This window comes from Coturnix japonica, chromosome 2, assembly GCF_054131305.1.
Source record: "Coturnix japonica strain WE chromosome 2, WE-NBRP24, whole genome shotgun sequence".
Lineage (NCBI taxonomy): Eukaryota > Metazoa > Chordata > Aves > Galliformes > Phasianidae > Coturnix > Coturnix japonica.
The window spans coordinates 62,462,302-62,476,705 of record NC_140664.1 but is presented as its reverse complement, the minus strand read 5'-3'; the positions used below and the strand labels follow the sequence as shown (position 1 = coordinate 62,476,705).

Genomic DNA, 14,404 nt, shown 5'->3' with positions numbered 1-14,404 from the left:
GCTGGGTGTGTGGAGGTCTGTGGAAAACACACAGGCCTGCTTTCTGCAGCTGGCTGAAAACATGTCTGCTAGCAGTCACTTTGTGAAACCTTTTGTGTCCTACTCTGTTTGCAAACTTGAGGTGTGTTCTTTACAAATAGGATGTGAATACAGCATCACAGTTGCAGTTTTCTATTTGAAACTGAGCAGATGTTCTTGGCCACTGCAGAAGCTTTAGATTACTTGCCGTATTATTATTATTGTGTATGAGTGTGTGTGTGTGTGTTCAGTTCTCTCATTGAGACACAGAGGGCTATTAAAGCAGCTACCATTCATTCTCCAACAATGAGATTATTTCAAAACTGCCATGTTGCCAGTGATGTCATGTGAAGGCTGGAAATACATGATGGGATTTGCAAGAAATGCTGAACCATGTGTCTTCTATATAGCACTGAAAAATGCACTTGGAAATCACAAGCACCCTGACACGTTTGCACTGAAATACATTGCTGTCACCTTTAAGTAATTTGAGAAAAAAAATGTAGATGTATAGTTTTGCTGTGCACTGACCACAAAATCAGCAAGATACATTCACAGGAAATATATATATAGTTTTTCCTAACTTTTTTTTTTTGCATGTGAAAAAAAATATTCAACAGTCTGTTTAGCAGTAGATAAACTGAATGACTTGTTGTGATACTTGTGTATAGGTAGCCTTGTAAATAGAGGTATAAGAAACTGTTTCTGAGACTAAGAGGGCAAAAATACCTGAAAAGCAGCCCACAAGGTAATGATGTGGAGCGGGTGATTATTTTTAACTGTGGTTCTAAAATGGGAAAAATTGCTACTTGTGTCAGATGGCTTCTATTCCCTCTACACCTGGCATGCAGTAGCACAGACCATTCCCAGGTAGCAAGTGAGGGCACTGCCCAAGGAGTGCTCTGGGAAACTCTCTAACCACTGCACCTCTAGCCTCACCTCCAGCCTCCCAACACATCCCTGGTTACCACACCTCTGTGCTTTTCCACAGTGCTGCTTGGTCTCTGCAGCACCAGTAATTATACTCTAATTTTAAATTCGTCACTAAGTGTACTGTGTAAATTTGATGGCTAGATGCATATTAAAAGGAAACTAACTCATACAGTAAAAAGATAGAAAAGCAGAGCTTACAGCTGCCTTTCGTCTTTCAGGACATTATTATCCTGGTGGACTATCTGTCCAGATATCAATGGAGTAAGTCAAGTTTTTCTTCTTCTTTTTCTAACCGTGTCTTCTACCACTATTGCCACTTCCTGTCCTTACTTTTGTCATTGTTCCTTTACATTTACTTTTTTTATAGCATTTATAACTTTGTTCATTTTTTGTATAAAATGTACAAAACATGAAAGCAAGCTCTGTATTATTTCCTTGCTAAATTTCATTGTTGTGTTCTGAATATATATATTCAAATTCTGAAGATACATCTGATAATTTCCCAAAATACCTTCATAAACCTTTTCATTTTGTAGTGTCTGGGCAAGTTTGATTTCAGTATACAAAGAATTTACTCCAAGCTCAGTGAAGTCCTGGGGGAATTGTCTGGAATCACTTTAATTCCCACCCCTTCTGGGTGACAAAACCCTTTATGTAACTGAAGAGTACTTTATTTCTAGAGGGTAAGTCGGTAAAAGATAAATGTACTTCTGCACAGTTCTGGATATGATAGATAATGAAGAATAAAAGTCTGTTCCCAAGCGAATCTGTAGCAGTTGTTAATGTATCTCCGTGGGAATGGAAACTGAGCATTAATGTAAAAGACTGTGTTTTCATAGCAGTCTAGACTTCCCTAATCGTCAGTGACAGGGGCCCACATATCCCTGCAGTCCCATTCCTCACCTTGTGCTACAGCCAGTGCTTGTCAGGCCTTTCCTCCAGCCATTGCTGTATGTTGATTTTGCAGAAAACTGAACTGACAGAATAGCAAATAGCTTTCTGCTGACTTACTGTGCTGAGTCTCTCCACTGCAGGAGAGACAGGCAGCCAAAAGCTGGATAGCTTTACATTGCTGGAGTTCTTATTTCAGATCGCTCAGGAATGTATGGTCTTAGCTGAGCAATTTGCTTAAGTTTAAACTGAAGTAATCCCACTAAGTGCTATTTCAAGGTTAGCTAACAAGCAGCTCTGTTTCTCAATGAGTAACTTATCTTGGCTGCTAATGACAGTATTCATGAGATGGCCTCTAGTCAGCCTAACCTGATTTTCAAAATGCTCTCTTTAAGTTATTGCAGCTCTGTGGAAGTCACAAGAAAGCCCTGGGGATGAATTATTTATGTGGCTTTCAATATGCTTTTCCACACCTCAACTCCAATTACTTTGTGAAAAATGTATGAATTTGCCAAGAGCTAGTTCTTTCAATCCACTCCTTCATCACACATATGGAAAGACATAAAAGAAGGAAGGATCACATATGTATCACTTCTAATAACTTTTTATATTGGTTCATATTTTTTGAAAGGAGGTTTGTCATCCAAAATGCTTGAATTTTTTCTTTATATCATCATGTTGTTAAAAGAATCTGATGAAAACATTACTGTTACTTCCAATGAATCTTATTTGACATAGAAGAAATTGCTATAAAAACAGATTAATGTGAACTGGTAATAACATGTATGTAAGCAGAAGGGAGCACTAGCCAAACAACGGGAGTTACTGCCCAGAACTTACAATGCATGTTGCTGCTCTTTACATACAGATTATGGAAAGTTGCATTTTGTTGTAACTGCAGTGTTTATTACTCAAAACATTTAAAATGTTGCTATTAAGGCAGTTATGCAGTGGCATATCCACGGGTGTGCAGGTAGTCAGCATCAGTCAGGAAGTATTTATTTCATCACAAGGGTTACAAACAACCACACATTATCTGATAGTACAGTGAAAATTGTGACAACTTTCTATAGATGCAGCTTACAGAGTGAGAAGCATTACAGAACTGTAGGGGTTGGAAGGGATCTCCAGAAATCAGTGAATCCAACTCCCCTGCAAAGCAGGCCCCCTAGGCTGCACAAGTGAAGAAGTAGTTATGCAAGATACATCCTTTAATTACATTACTGTGACTAGAACCCAGTTTTTAAATGAAAGCTGGACTTATTGAACAGTCAGAGTACATCTTCAGCCTGATTTGACAGATAGTTTTACTTTTCTATCTAAATATCATGACTGTCAACTACCAGCAGATGTCAGTGTTCTAGAAGATTAGGACTACATCTATAGTCATTGTCAGTGACGGAATAAGTGTTCTAAAAAACACAGAACAAGGAATTGCAAAACAAACAAACAGAAACCTACAACAACCATTTAACCATATGCATATGAAGAACAAACTACTCTAAGTAACCTGCTGGATATCTAATAGTACGTCTCTTTACCATGTGTCTGGCTTGATGGTTGCTTAGCAGTCTATTTGTGTATTTGTATGTGCATCTGTGGTGCTCTGCTATTGGTCTTAACTCAGTGAAGGGAAAACTGAGCAAAAGGGTTCACCAACAACCATCTAAAAAAGATATACATGAGAGGAATAAGATCTGTGAATTTGTGGAAAATGCACAAAGCTATGTAAAGAGCAAGGGCAGTACCTGAGAAAGCTGAAAGATAGCCTAGAATCTGCAGTTGCTTGAACTGAGAAGGCAAGAAACTCACTTCATTGTGAAGAAAAGCTGACAGGCATTGCTGCTCTGCACCTTGGGAGAGAAAGGAAGCTTTCTGCTCTAGTGGGAAAGTTGTTCAGAGGTCACATTTCATGGAACATGCCTCTCTTCCAAAAGTACAAAGTGCAAGCTCAGGCTTTGAAGAGTCACTGGGTAAATTTCTGACTGCAAGACGAGGAAAAGTATCTGGATTCATGCAATTGAATAAGACATCTCTTTGTGAACAGAAACATAGTCCATAGAGAGATTTAATAGTGAGGGCCAGGATCTTGCAAGAGTGTTGCTTTCTTAAAACAAAAATAATCATTTTATCTTGGTTAGGTGGCATTCCCATTCTGCTTTGTCTAAATTGTCCAAACTCTTAACTTGTATTTCACGGTAGTTGCTGTACTTCCTTTAAAATCTGTGGATGCCATGAAATCCCATGAGATAAGGGTGCTATAAAACAGAAGCTTCTTCAAATCAGCAGTGATGCCAGTCATGAGTTCAGCTTTAAATGAGCTGGCAGCAGATTCTCATTTGAATATTTTATTCATTTGTTTGTTTGTTTGATTGCTTGTTTGTTTACTTATTGCACGTACAATATAAAGAAATCCATACGGGCAGGGACCTTATATCCAAAAGAGTAAAGAACTTGCTTCTAAAGGCAGAGTGTCCTTATGACAGATCAGTAGGTTTGTTGGTTTCAAGAAGTCCTGAGTTTGCTTCCCAGCACTGCCCAGCTCATCAACCCTGGGTAAGCTGTTTTGCATCACTGTTCTTCTTGTTGGTCTTTTAAGCAAGAAAGGGATGCTACCCAATTTCTTGCAAAAACATGGTTAGATTTTCTCTTTGTTTTCCCAATTGCTCGTATAAAGGTCATCCTTTTTAGGAATAGTGATACACAGATTCATAAATTCAGTTATTTCCCTGCTAGGATTTTTCTGATTTTATGATCATATTTCCCCTTAAGTACTGTCTTTAAGAAATAGCAAATGATTTTGCATAATAATTTTCAGCAGCACTTAGAATACATGCAAGTATCTCAAGACAGAAAGGATATTCAGCTGGGAAGAGCTAAAAATACATATATGTAATTACATATATGTACATATAATTACATATATGTAATCTGTATGATCCCTATAGCTAAAATGTGAAGCTTCTAAAACCATATTACTGGAGATGCTACATCAAGCAGAATTCACTGCTAAATTTCTGAACATAATACAACTAGGAACACTCAACCAATTTCAGATGAAGAAAATATGCTGGTACTGGTATATTATTGCTTGACTATTGTCATACTCTAAATTCCCTACTACTCTTAGTTTTTAAATGCTTTGGACAGAAGTGTTTCTTATCCTCCTTGACTCCTTTTTCTAGATCCATGGATGTACTGCAAAGTTTTCCACCCACTGAGTAGGGTGGAAGAGCTGGTTGAAGAGACCCAAGGCCTTTAGGCCTGAAATTCCTTTCATGTCTGACCTATTTCTCAATGACAGGTTCATAAAGCACTTACTTACCTTTACAGCTGAAGAAAGTGGATGCTTTATCACCTCCACTGAACTGCTGCAAGAACGGTGATATTATTCAGCATTCATTTAAATGCATAATATCTGCTTTTGTTGAAGTGATTTACAAACAAATGCTAGGTAAGCCTGATGATAGGCCCATAAAATAAACACAAGTCACTTCACAGCAGAGCAAAGTGATTTCTGGAAGACAAGTTCTACAAGTATTGCACAGCAGCTCCATAGTAGATATGGGTTTGAATGGATTGATGCTATTCCCAGATTTATAATTAAAAATATTTTTAATCCTATCATCTAGGAAACATCCATACTTTTGTACACACAGAATGAAAAGAGGTCCTTCCCCTTGCTGTATTCTCATGCTATTTCATAATCTCCAGGGGTTGGTACTGGGGCCTGTCTTGTTCAATATCTTTATTGATGACCTAGATGAGGACATTGTGTGCAGATGACACCAAGTTGGGAGGAAGTGTTGATCTGCATGGGGGTAGGAAGACCCTATAGAAGGATGGATCCCTGGGCTGGGGCCAGTGGAATGAAATTCAACAAGACCAAGTGCCAGGTCCCACACTTTGGCCACAACAGCCCCTGTCAACACTACAGGCTTGCTTGGGGCAGACTGACTGAAAGACTGTGCAGAAGAGACAGACCTAGGGGTGCTGGTCAACACTCAGTGGAACACAAGCCAGCAGTGTACACAGGTGGCCAGGAAGGCCAATGGCATGATGGCTTATATAAGAAATAGTGTTGCTAGCAGGAGCAGGGAGGTGGTCATCCCCTGTACTCTGCTGTGGTGAGGCCACACTGAGTACTGAGTTGGAGCATAAGTCTTATGAGAAGTAGCTGAAGGGAACTGGAATTATTTAGTCTGGAGAAGAGAAGGCTCAGCGGAGACCTTATAGTTCGCTACAACCATCTAGAGAGAGGTTGTGGAGAGGTGGGGGGTTGGTCTCTTCTCCCATGTAACAAATGATAGGACTAGAGAGAATGGCCTCAAGTTGCACCAGGGGAGATGCGGGTTGGATGTTAGGAAAAACTTCCCTGAAAGAGTGGTCAGGTGCTGGGATGGGCTGACCAGGGAACTGGTGGAATCATTGTCCCTTGAGATGTTCAAGAAACACTTAGATGTTGTACTGAGGGACATGGTTTAGTGGGAAATACTGGTAATAGGTGAACAGTTGGACTGGATAATCTTGGAGGTCTTTTCCAAGCTTGGAGATTCCATGACTATTCTATAAGAATGACAGACACTGGCATGACCCCTTCTGTTACCTCCTCTTGTTAGCAAAGAAATACTGCCTGGCATGAAGCACTTCTTGACTTGAGAAAATTGTTACTTAAATGGAAGTTACTACCAAACTGCTCAGAATGCTCCAAGCAACAATATTATTTTGCATCTTCACCTGTTAACAGATTTAATTCCAAAGTTATCTCAAACTCTAATTATCCAATTGCTCTCTCTCAGACCTCATTCACTTCATTACTTAGATTCCCACACTCCTATTTAATACACATGAAGTTTGCTTATTCCTAAGACACCAGAGACATTCTGTTTGGCTTAACAGATGCAAATTGCAGCTCACAGCACAGTTATATTCAATTATTAATAGAATATATTCCTCATTAACGAGGCATCTATTAAAATGGACCAGAGTTGTGCAGAGTTAAAAACTGCCTCAATCAAACAAAAAAAAAACAAAACCCAACAAAACAAAAACAACAACAGCAACAACAAAACCACCTATGACCAGAATACAGTGACAGTTCTTCATAGAAGTATCTCTTTTGATAATTTTCTTCAAACTACATAGACAGTCCTAAGGCTCTGAAAGGGGAGGGAGTGTTAATCTCGGAGCTGCTATTTTACACTTCAATTTATAGTAAAGGCAACATGAACACAAACTGTTGTAGAGAGAAAAACTAAGCTGACCTCAGCTTGTTCTCCAGGATCTGAAACTTCATTTGGAATAATATCTGCTGGGAGGTGAGATTTTTCTCTGACAAAAGAGATGCTGAGCGGATGGGGACTGCACCAGTTTTAAACTGCATTCATTGTCATTGGGGAGTCAGAGGTCAGGATCTGAATGTTCAGATCTAGAAAAATATTAGCAATTTTACAAGTTTGTTTGGAACAACAATATTAAGCAAACTATTTTGGCATTAGGAAGAGAAAAAGAAAACAACCACAAAGCAAGACAACTGTGTCTGTCTTGATTTAAAGGATTTTGAGCAATTTTTATTTCTAACACTGCTAGGTCCTCCTTATGAAACCAGAAGCCATACTGTGGGCTTCTTATTCTAATTTTGCAACAATCTGCATGAATAATGCAACCAAAGAAAGTCACTTTGCAAGTCTTTGCTTACTAAAGAGTTTGCAATATGATTTTTACTCCCTGAATCTTTTATTTTAAATGTGATAATACATAATCACAGAAGGGAAACTGACTTCTTTGCAAGAGATGAAGGCCAGACCTTGCACTCAGGCTTGGAGGGCCTGTTGTGGGTACTTGGGTCAGAATAAACAGAACACACTGAAACACTAAAATACAATTTCTCTGGAGAGAACTACAGTGGAGATGACATTTAGCTTTTGATTTCCAAGTGTAAGATGCCAGGTATTATTCTTTTATTATATTACCTTTATTCAGTTCATCCCTGTATCTATTCAAAATAGGAAGAAATGTCTTTTGTACATCATGTAGCTCCCCATATATCTGTTCAACTAATTCTTCAATATAAACTACTGTGATCCACAGCACCAAGACTATTTTGTATGTAGTATACTGAGAGAAGAGAAAAAGTGTTGCAAACAGTTAACAGTTCGTAATTATACTAAGTATGCACAAAAAATACTTAAGCGGAAGGCAAAACTTCCTTCTGGGTTTATTCAGATACTGTGAGAAAGATAACTTCTCTTGCTTGTCATAACACATTGTCATGCTATAATTCTCATTCAGTGTATACCCTACATCATCTAACATTTTGTACTGAAAAAGTTTCATGCACTATTTTCTCCTATTTCTCTGCATAGTAACAGTTACTTTCTTTCTCTGAGTTTTATCTAATTAGGGAGGATATGAACGTTCATCTAGTTCTGTATAGTTAAGCAGCCCAGATATTTTTCTAGTCCATTAAGGACAATGCTAAGCAAATAACACTGCAGAGGTAAGATCAAATATTGTTCTTGCCAACCTCTGTTGCAACCTATTAATCTTTAAATAGCTAGGAACAATGCCAGAAAGTCTCACTGGGTAATATACTGCCCAGAAGCCAAATGGGGCTTGGAGTCTGTTGGTATGGTCTCTTTAGCAGAAGAAACTGTGGAAAGTTAAGTACAGGAGATAACTATGGAAAATTATACAATAACAAACCAGTGGGAATGAGGCTGCTTTAGTTTGTGTGGTGTCAGTAATCTAAAGTACACAGTGTGTATTTATAAAACATTCTCTTGTCACTATCACCTTACACTTTGCAAAACAGCCATGAAGCTACTGAATAGTCTTGGAAGGGATTTCTCTTACCAAAGCAGATTAAAAAACTTTAGAAGCAAAGTGATATTTTTCTGGAGATCAAAGGAGAAATTGCTGTTTCAAGATAGCACCTAGTCTCTAAAACCCAAACTGGAAAAGCAAACATTAGACAGGTTAAAACAGTGGTTGCTTAATGCAAGCCTCAGAACAAAGAGAACAGATGGGTGGTTGACTGAAAAAAACAGTCTGGAACAGAGACATATACATGAGCAGTCTTCAAACCACTCCTGGTCCAAATGTTAATAAAACTTTTGAATTTTAGGTTCAAACATTCACACTTTTTGAATGCAGTATTGTCTCTTTTTACCACTGATTGACATGCACATAAATCCAGATGTACCATTCATGCAGAAACACCATATGATAACAAAGCAGAGAGGATCAAGTCAAAACCTTTGTTATGTGTTGCAAGGGAAATAATGAGAAAGGAGAGACTCCCTATATAATTAGTTAAGAAGATAAACCAGACAAGTAGTAACTCCCAAGAAATAAACTCCATTAATGACAACTACTAATTTTACTTCTGGTTAGTGAAACTAATGCCATTTTTGCTGCAATGGAAGAATTTGTTTTGTTTAGTTGAGTAGTTAGTCTGCTCAAATGTGAAAGCTGATCAAAGATAAAAATAATGAAAGTGTGGAAAAATAATGAAAGTGTGGAAAACTCTAATGTTTGCAGAGAACATGATTTTCAGTGGGAAAGGAGAAAAATGTAAATAATTAATATACTCCAATAGCTTCCTTACTAAAATGAAATGGATCCTTTAAGAATGAGAAACAGATCAGGTATGTTACTGTATGGGAAACTGTTGATCACAGCCTGAACCTCTGATTGGCCACCTGAGGCAAGCAATGAGTCAGCTGAGGGAGCACAGGTGAAGGTAATTCAGCTGTGCTACAGGAAGGGGTGGAGCTTGGCTCCACCTCTCCCAGATCTCATTTAAGGGCTGACTGCCACTAAGGCAGGATCTCTTTTTTTAGAGATTGCTCATTTGAGGAGTTTGCTGCAAACCTTCCACATCGGTAAATATAGTATCACACTATAGTATTATAGTAGTAGTACTGAGAAATGAGAGTAGTGGTACTATACAATGTTAAGGACAGAAATACTGGGTCTTCTATATTATCATGCTCGCATCAACCCTTAGCTTCCAAGTGCTGAGAGTCTGCTAATAGCAGCCATTTGCAGTGGCTGCTCAGAAATAATAGTTTCTACTTTGCATGATACTTCTATCTTACCTTTACTGAGTCTCTGCCAGCACCACTCCTTTGTCTCTTCTGTGTTACACCATCCAGTCCTTACTCCTGGGATGCCTGGCTCACAGTGAAGGCAGCTGTTTTCCCAGCCAGCAATGGTGCCCTGCCATTGTGGTTCATTGCTGGGGTAACTAGGGGGGCCGCAGTGCATTCCCCCAGACTCTGACCTTGTGCACAGTAAGCACTCTGCCAGTCAGGGGTATTTAGCAGAGCAGCTCAGGGAGCTGCTGATGTGTATTGTGCTCTAAACTTTTATTTTGCAATTCATTATCAAAGAAATAGTTTTAAATTAAAAGCTTTGAGATTTTTTTTCTAAGCCGAACTCTCACTTTTTTTTTTCATCTTAACCTTGTATAGTCAAGGATGGATGTAAAATAGTTTAGTCCAGTTTTGTTACTTAGTCTTATGTGCTGTTGCCAGAAATAAAGGAAGTAAAATAAAATTTTGTTAGATATAACAAAAGGCTAAATAAATTTTGGTTTGTATAAACTGATAAATGTACTGATTGCTGTTTGTGATGCACTAGTATCAACATCTTCCTTGAAGCTCTTTTCTTAATCACAATCATTTCTCAAGTGACTGTTTCAGAACCTTTGATGGATGTTCTGGATGTTACTCCTAGGAGTTTTACACGGGTGAACAAACACAACCTCAAATAGCTAACTACAATGAAGAATTTCCATTAATTTTCCTCATGCAACATGAAAGGGTTTTTTCTTTCTGTTGTTTGTGAAAAAACATTATGCACATTTTAACAACTGCATATAGTTGGCAAGCAGCCTTTTTCCTCTGTCTTCTCTATGTGAGGTTACATTCCAGACATAACACTACTATGCTTGTCAATGACAGAACAATTAAATTAGTTTAAGGCAACTAAATTTCAGTTGCATCAATTCAGAGCCTTGGGTTTACATAACTGTTATCATTCCACTGACTATGTCCGGTACCATTTTTTTATAGGCAACCCAGACAAACATCCTTTCCATAACGTAAAAGTAGATAAATGCAGATGCAGAACTGGTTGTTCTAAAAATGAACCTCAATGGTTTTCTTACCAGGAATTGAGAACTGTGGTATCTCCCACAGGAAACAGGCAAAGCTTGAAAAGTCAGCACACACTTTACTTATGCTGCTCTGGCAGCCCTTTACATTTCTTCTCAAAGGTTTTGAAGTAAAGCAGACATGGAAAGTTAGTAACCTAAGGAATCCAAATGGTTATTTGAGTAACTGCTTGTCATAAGACATTGTAATCTGTATGAGATTCCATGTAGACTAGTTTTAATTTTTAATTTATTAGTACTTGATGTTATGGCTTATTTATATTTTTAATATATGTATACACACATATCGCATGGATGTGTACATATGCATATTTTATATACATATGAACAAATGTTTTAGTTTCTGTTGACAATCTGAAGAATTCTTAAACTGATTGACTAAGCTTTCCTATTTTTTACTAATAAATCCTAAAAACATTTGTTTTAAGTCTTAAGAAATAAAAGAATCTGATGTGTATAACGAAGCAGCAAAACTTAGTCACTGCATAAAAACTTAAGGTGTCATCTCAGGTGATTCTGCTCTTTAAAACAGTATACAAAAATATCATATTTATTGTGCCTTCATTCTGGTACCAGATGTGCTTTTTATAGTCATGTTGAGAGGATGGGTTTCTTTTCATAGAATCACAAGGTTGGAAAGGACCTACAAGATCATCTAATCCAACCACCCAGTACCATTGCTACCACAAGCTACAAAACCATATATCATAGCTCCTCATCCAGATGCCTCTTGAACACTGCCAGGGATGGTGACTCTACCACCTCCCTGGGAAGCCATTCCAGTGCCTGACCACTCTCTGAGAGAAGTTTTTCCTTATGTCTAATCTAAACCACTACTGATACAACTTGCAGCCATTTCCTCAGGTCCTGTTTGTTGCCTGGGAGAAGAGGCCAAGCCCCTCCTCATCACAACCTCCCTTCAGGTAGTTATAGAGAGCAGTGAGGTCTCCCCTGAGCCTCCTCCAGGCTAAACAATCCCAGCTCCCTCAGCTGTTCCTCATAAGACTTGTGCTCCAGACCCCTCACCAGTTTTGTTGCCCTTCACTGGGTATATTCCAGGGCCCCAATGTCTTTCTTGCTGTGAAGGCTGGTGAGTTTTATGGTTGTTGTTGTTTTTTGTTTGTTTGTTTGTTTCATTGTTTGGTTTTGTTTTGTTTGTTGTTTTTTTTCTTGGGGGGGGGAGGTTATTTTAGATTTTCAGATTTTTTTTTTTGTTTTGTTTTTCACTAAATGGCCCACTAAATCCAGTCTTGGCTCTTGTAGTAAACCAGCACTACTTATATAGTAAAGTGAACAGTACTTATATGAAGGAAGCATCCACGTCCCCCTTCAAATTATGATAGAAATGAATGACAGATATCCAAAGAAGCAAGTGCACATTCACAAAAGCAGCAAGCAGCAGAATACAAACAAGCACAGCAGTCGTGGAAAGGAAGCATCTCTCTCAAGCTGGCTCATTTGCTCCATTTGGTTTTTAATGCTGAGGGTCAGCTTTGCTGTTGGAGAAAATGAGGCAAAGGCTGTTCTTACATGGTGAATCTGTGCAGTCACAAGAGAATTGCAAAGGAGCTGTCTCTTCATGTAGGAAGCAAAGATTAAAAAATATATTTAAAATTTTTTCGTATTCTCCAAAGAAAACAAAAAACTGTAGTAGGAATGTCTTAGTTATGTTGGTAACTTGTTCATCTTATCAGAGCTAATGGCAACTCTGTATTAGGTCAAGATAATTTGAGCAGTGCTGTCAGGCATAGGGGACATCTAATAAATCACATTTCAGTGTGTTACATCATTTAAATATTCTGAGAAGTCGTGCTTAAACTTATATACTAATGACATCTACTTAAAAATTTATGTAAATGGTCAGAAAAGTAACTAACAAAAATGTCTGAGTACAGACTAAAAAATTCACATATAGTCGTTTATGCTTAATTTAGACACTGCACGTCACATTTGCAGACTCAGCATGACTACGTAAGAGTGAGGTGATTTCCTTTATGTGGTTTGTGTGTCACCACTAAAATCAACAACCATTTACACAATCTCTTCTTGGGGATACATAACACGCATGGAACAGATCATGATTTTAAGCTGAGCTTTAAATAATGATGTTTAGTATACATTAATTGCTAGTGTAAGGATAGCAACACTTACATCCCCAGTTGTTTTTACAGTGGAATAATAATGAAAAGCTTTGCATGAAAGTTAAACACACCATGTAAACATAAAACTTTCAAATTTTATAGTACAACTGATTTCTAAATTCCTTTTTTTTTCAGATTATAGTTTCACTTTAAAAAAAGTTTCTAACAAACTCTCAGTCCATAGACACTGTTAATGTATTGTGTAATTTATATCCATGTAAATGGTTTAGATCAAAATAATGCCTGTGTCTTTTCCTTATTTTTACTTAACAAGCTGATCTTTGGAAACTGCTCAGCACATTATTACTAAAAAAATTAAAGTTTAAGATGATCAAGAATCCATAGTAGTTATAGAAATGGTCCCATAAATACATTCTGGATATAAAACACGACGTTCCAGTGCTTACCACCAGAAGTCTTTATTAAGAATTTAGTGACAAAACCAGTGAAGAGGAAGTGAGAAGAGCTCTATTTTCAATTGTTTGGTAAATTAAGAAATCTGCACTGAAAACAGATGTTTTTTTGTTTTGTTTTGTTTTGTTTTGCAGAAGATTATATTTAGCTGGAAATCTAAATTTCTGGGGAAACACTGGAATGCCAGATTTGCTATTAGCACTACCCACAGCTACTCAGTGACCAGCCTTACCCATTCCTCTGCTGAGCACACAAAGGGTCTGAACCAGAACAAACTCCTGGCATCCTTCTGGAAAGCACTAAAAAGATGTGCAGGTGTCCCCATCAAAATACATCACACATATACATAATTTCAACTATGTTCTATTTTGTGCTGTTAACAATAAATAAGGTAAGTGGAAAGACAAAAGCTCACTGACTATGCAATGACAGCAGTACCAGGAACCTTCAAGCCTTTATGAACTCCTATAAGAACAGCTATGAAATAAGCATATTACCACAACAAACAGCCAGTTGCTCGCTTTTGCTACTATTTGGTAAATGTTTTATGCATACAAAAGCCTTATGGAGAGAGTCTGATAACATTCCCTTATTATTCCACTGAATTCTAGAGAAGTGTATTAAGTAATTTCATAACTATCTTCAGCATACAGTCTGCATGCACTCAAGCTTTGTAACCATTTCAGATATTCTTTTGAAGTAAGCCTTAGTTTGTTTCCCAGCATCTAACATTTAGTCTATACAGACTTTTACCTATTGCTTTGAATGCAACTGAAAATTTGCTTTACCCTGAGTAATGTTGAGCTCTCCCAAATGGTTCAACAGA

The 14,404-nt window shown here is 37.8% G+C and overlaps 1 long non-coding RNA gene across 1 annotated transcript; it reads left to right on the top strand.

Annotated features, from left to right (window-relative positions):
* The first annotated feature begins 1,095 nt into the window (after positions 1-1,095).
* Positions 1,096-13,987, top strand: LOC146761858 (uncharacterized). The gene is made up of 2 exons (XR_014942673.1): positions 1,096-1,212; positions 13,713-13,987. It is a non-coding gene; the product is annotated as an uncharacterized LOC146761858 (long non-coding RNA).
* The last annotated feature ends 417 nt before the right edge of the window (positions 13,988-14,404 follow it).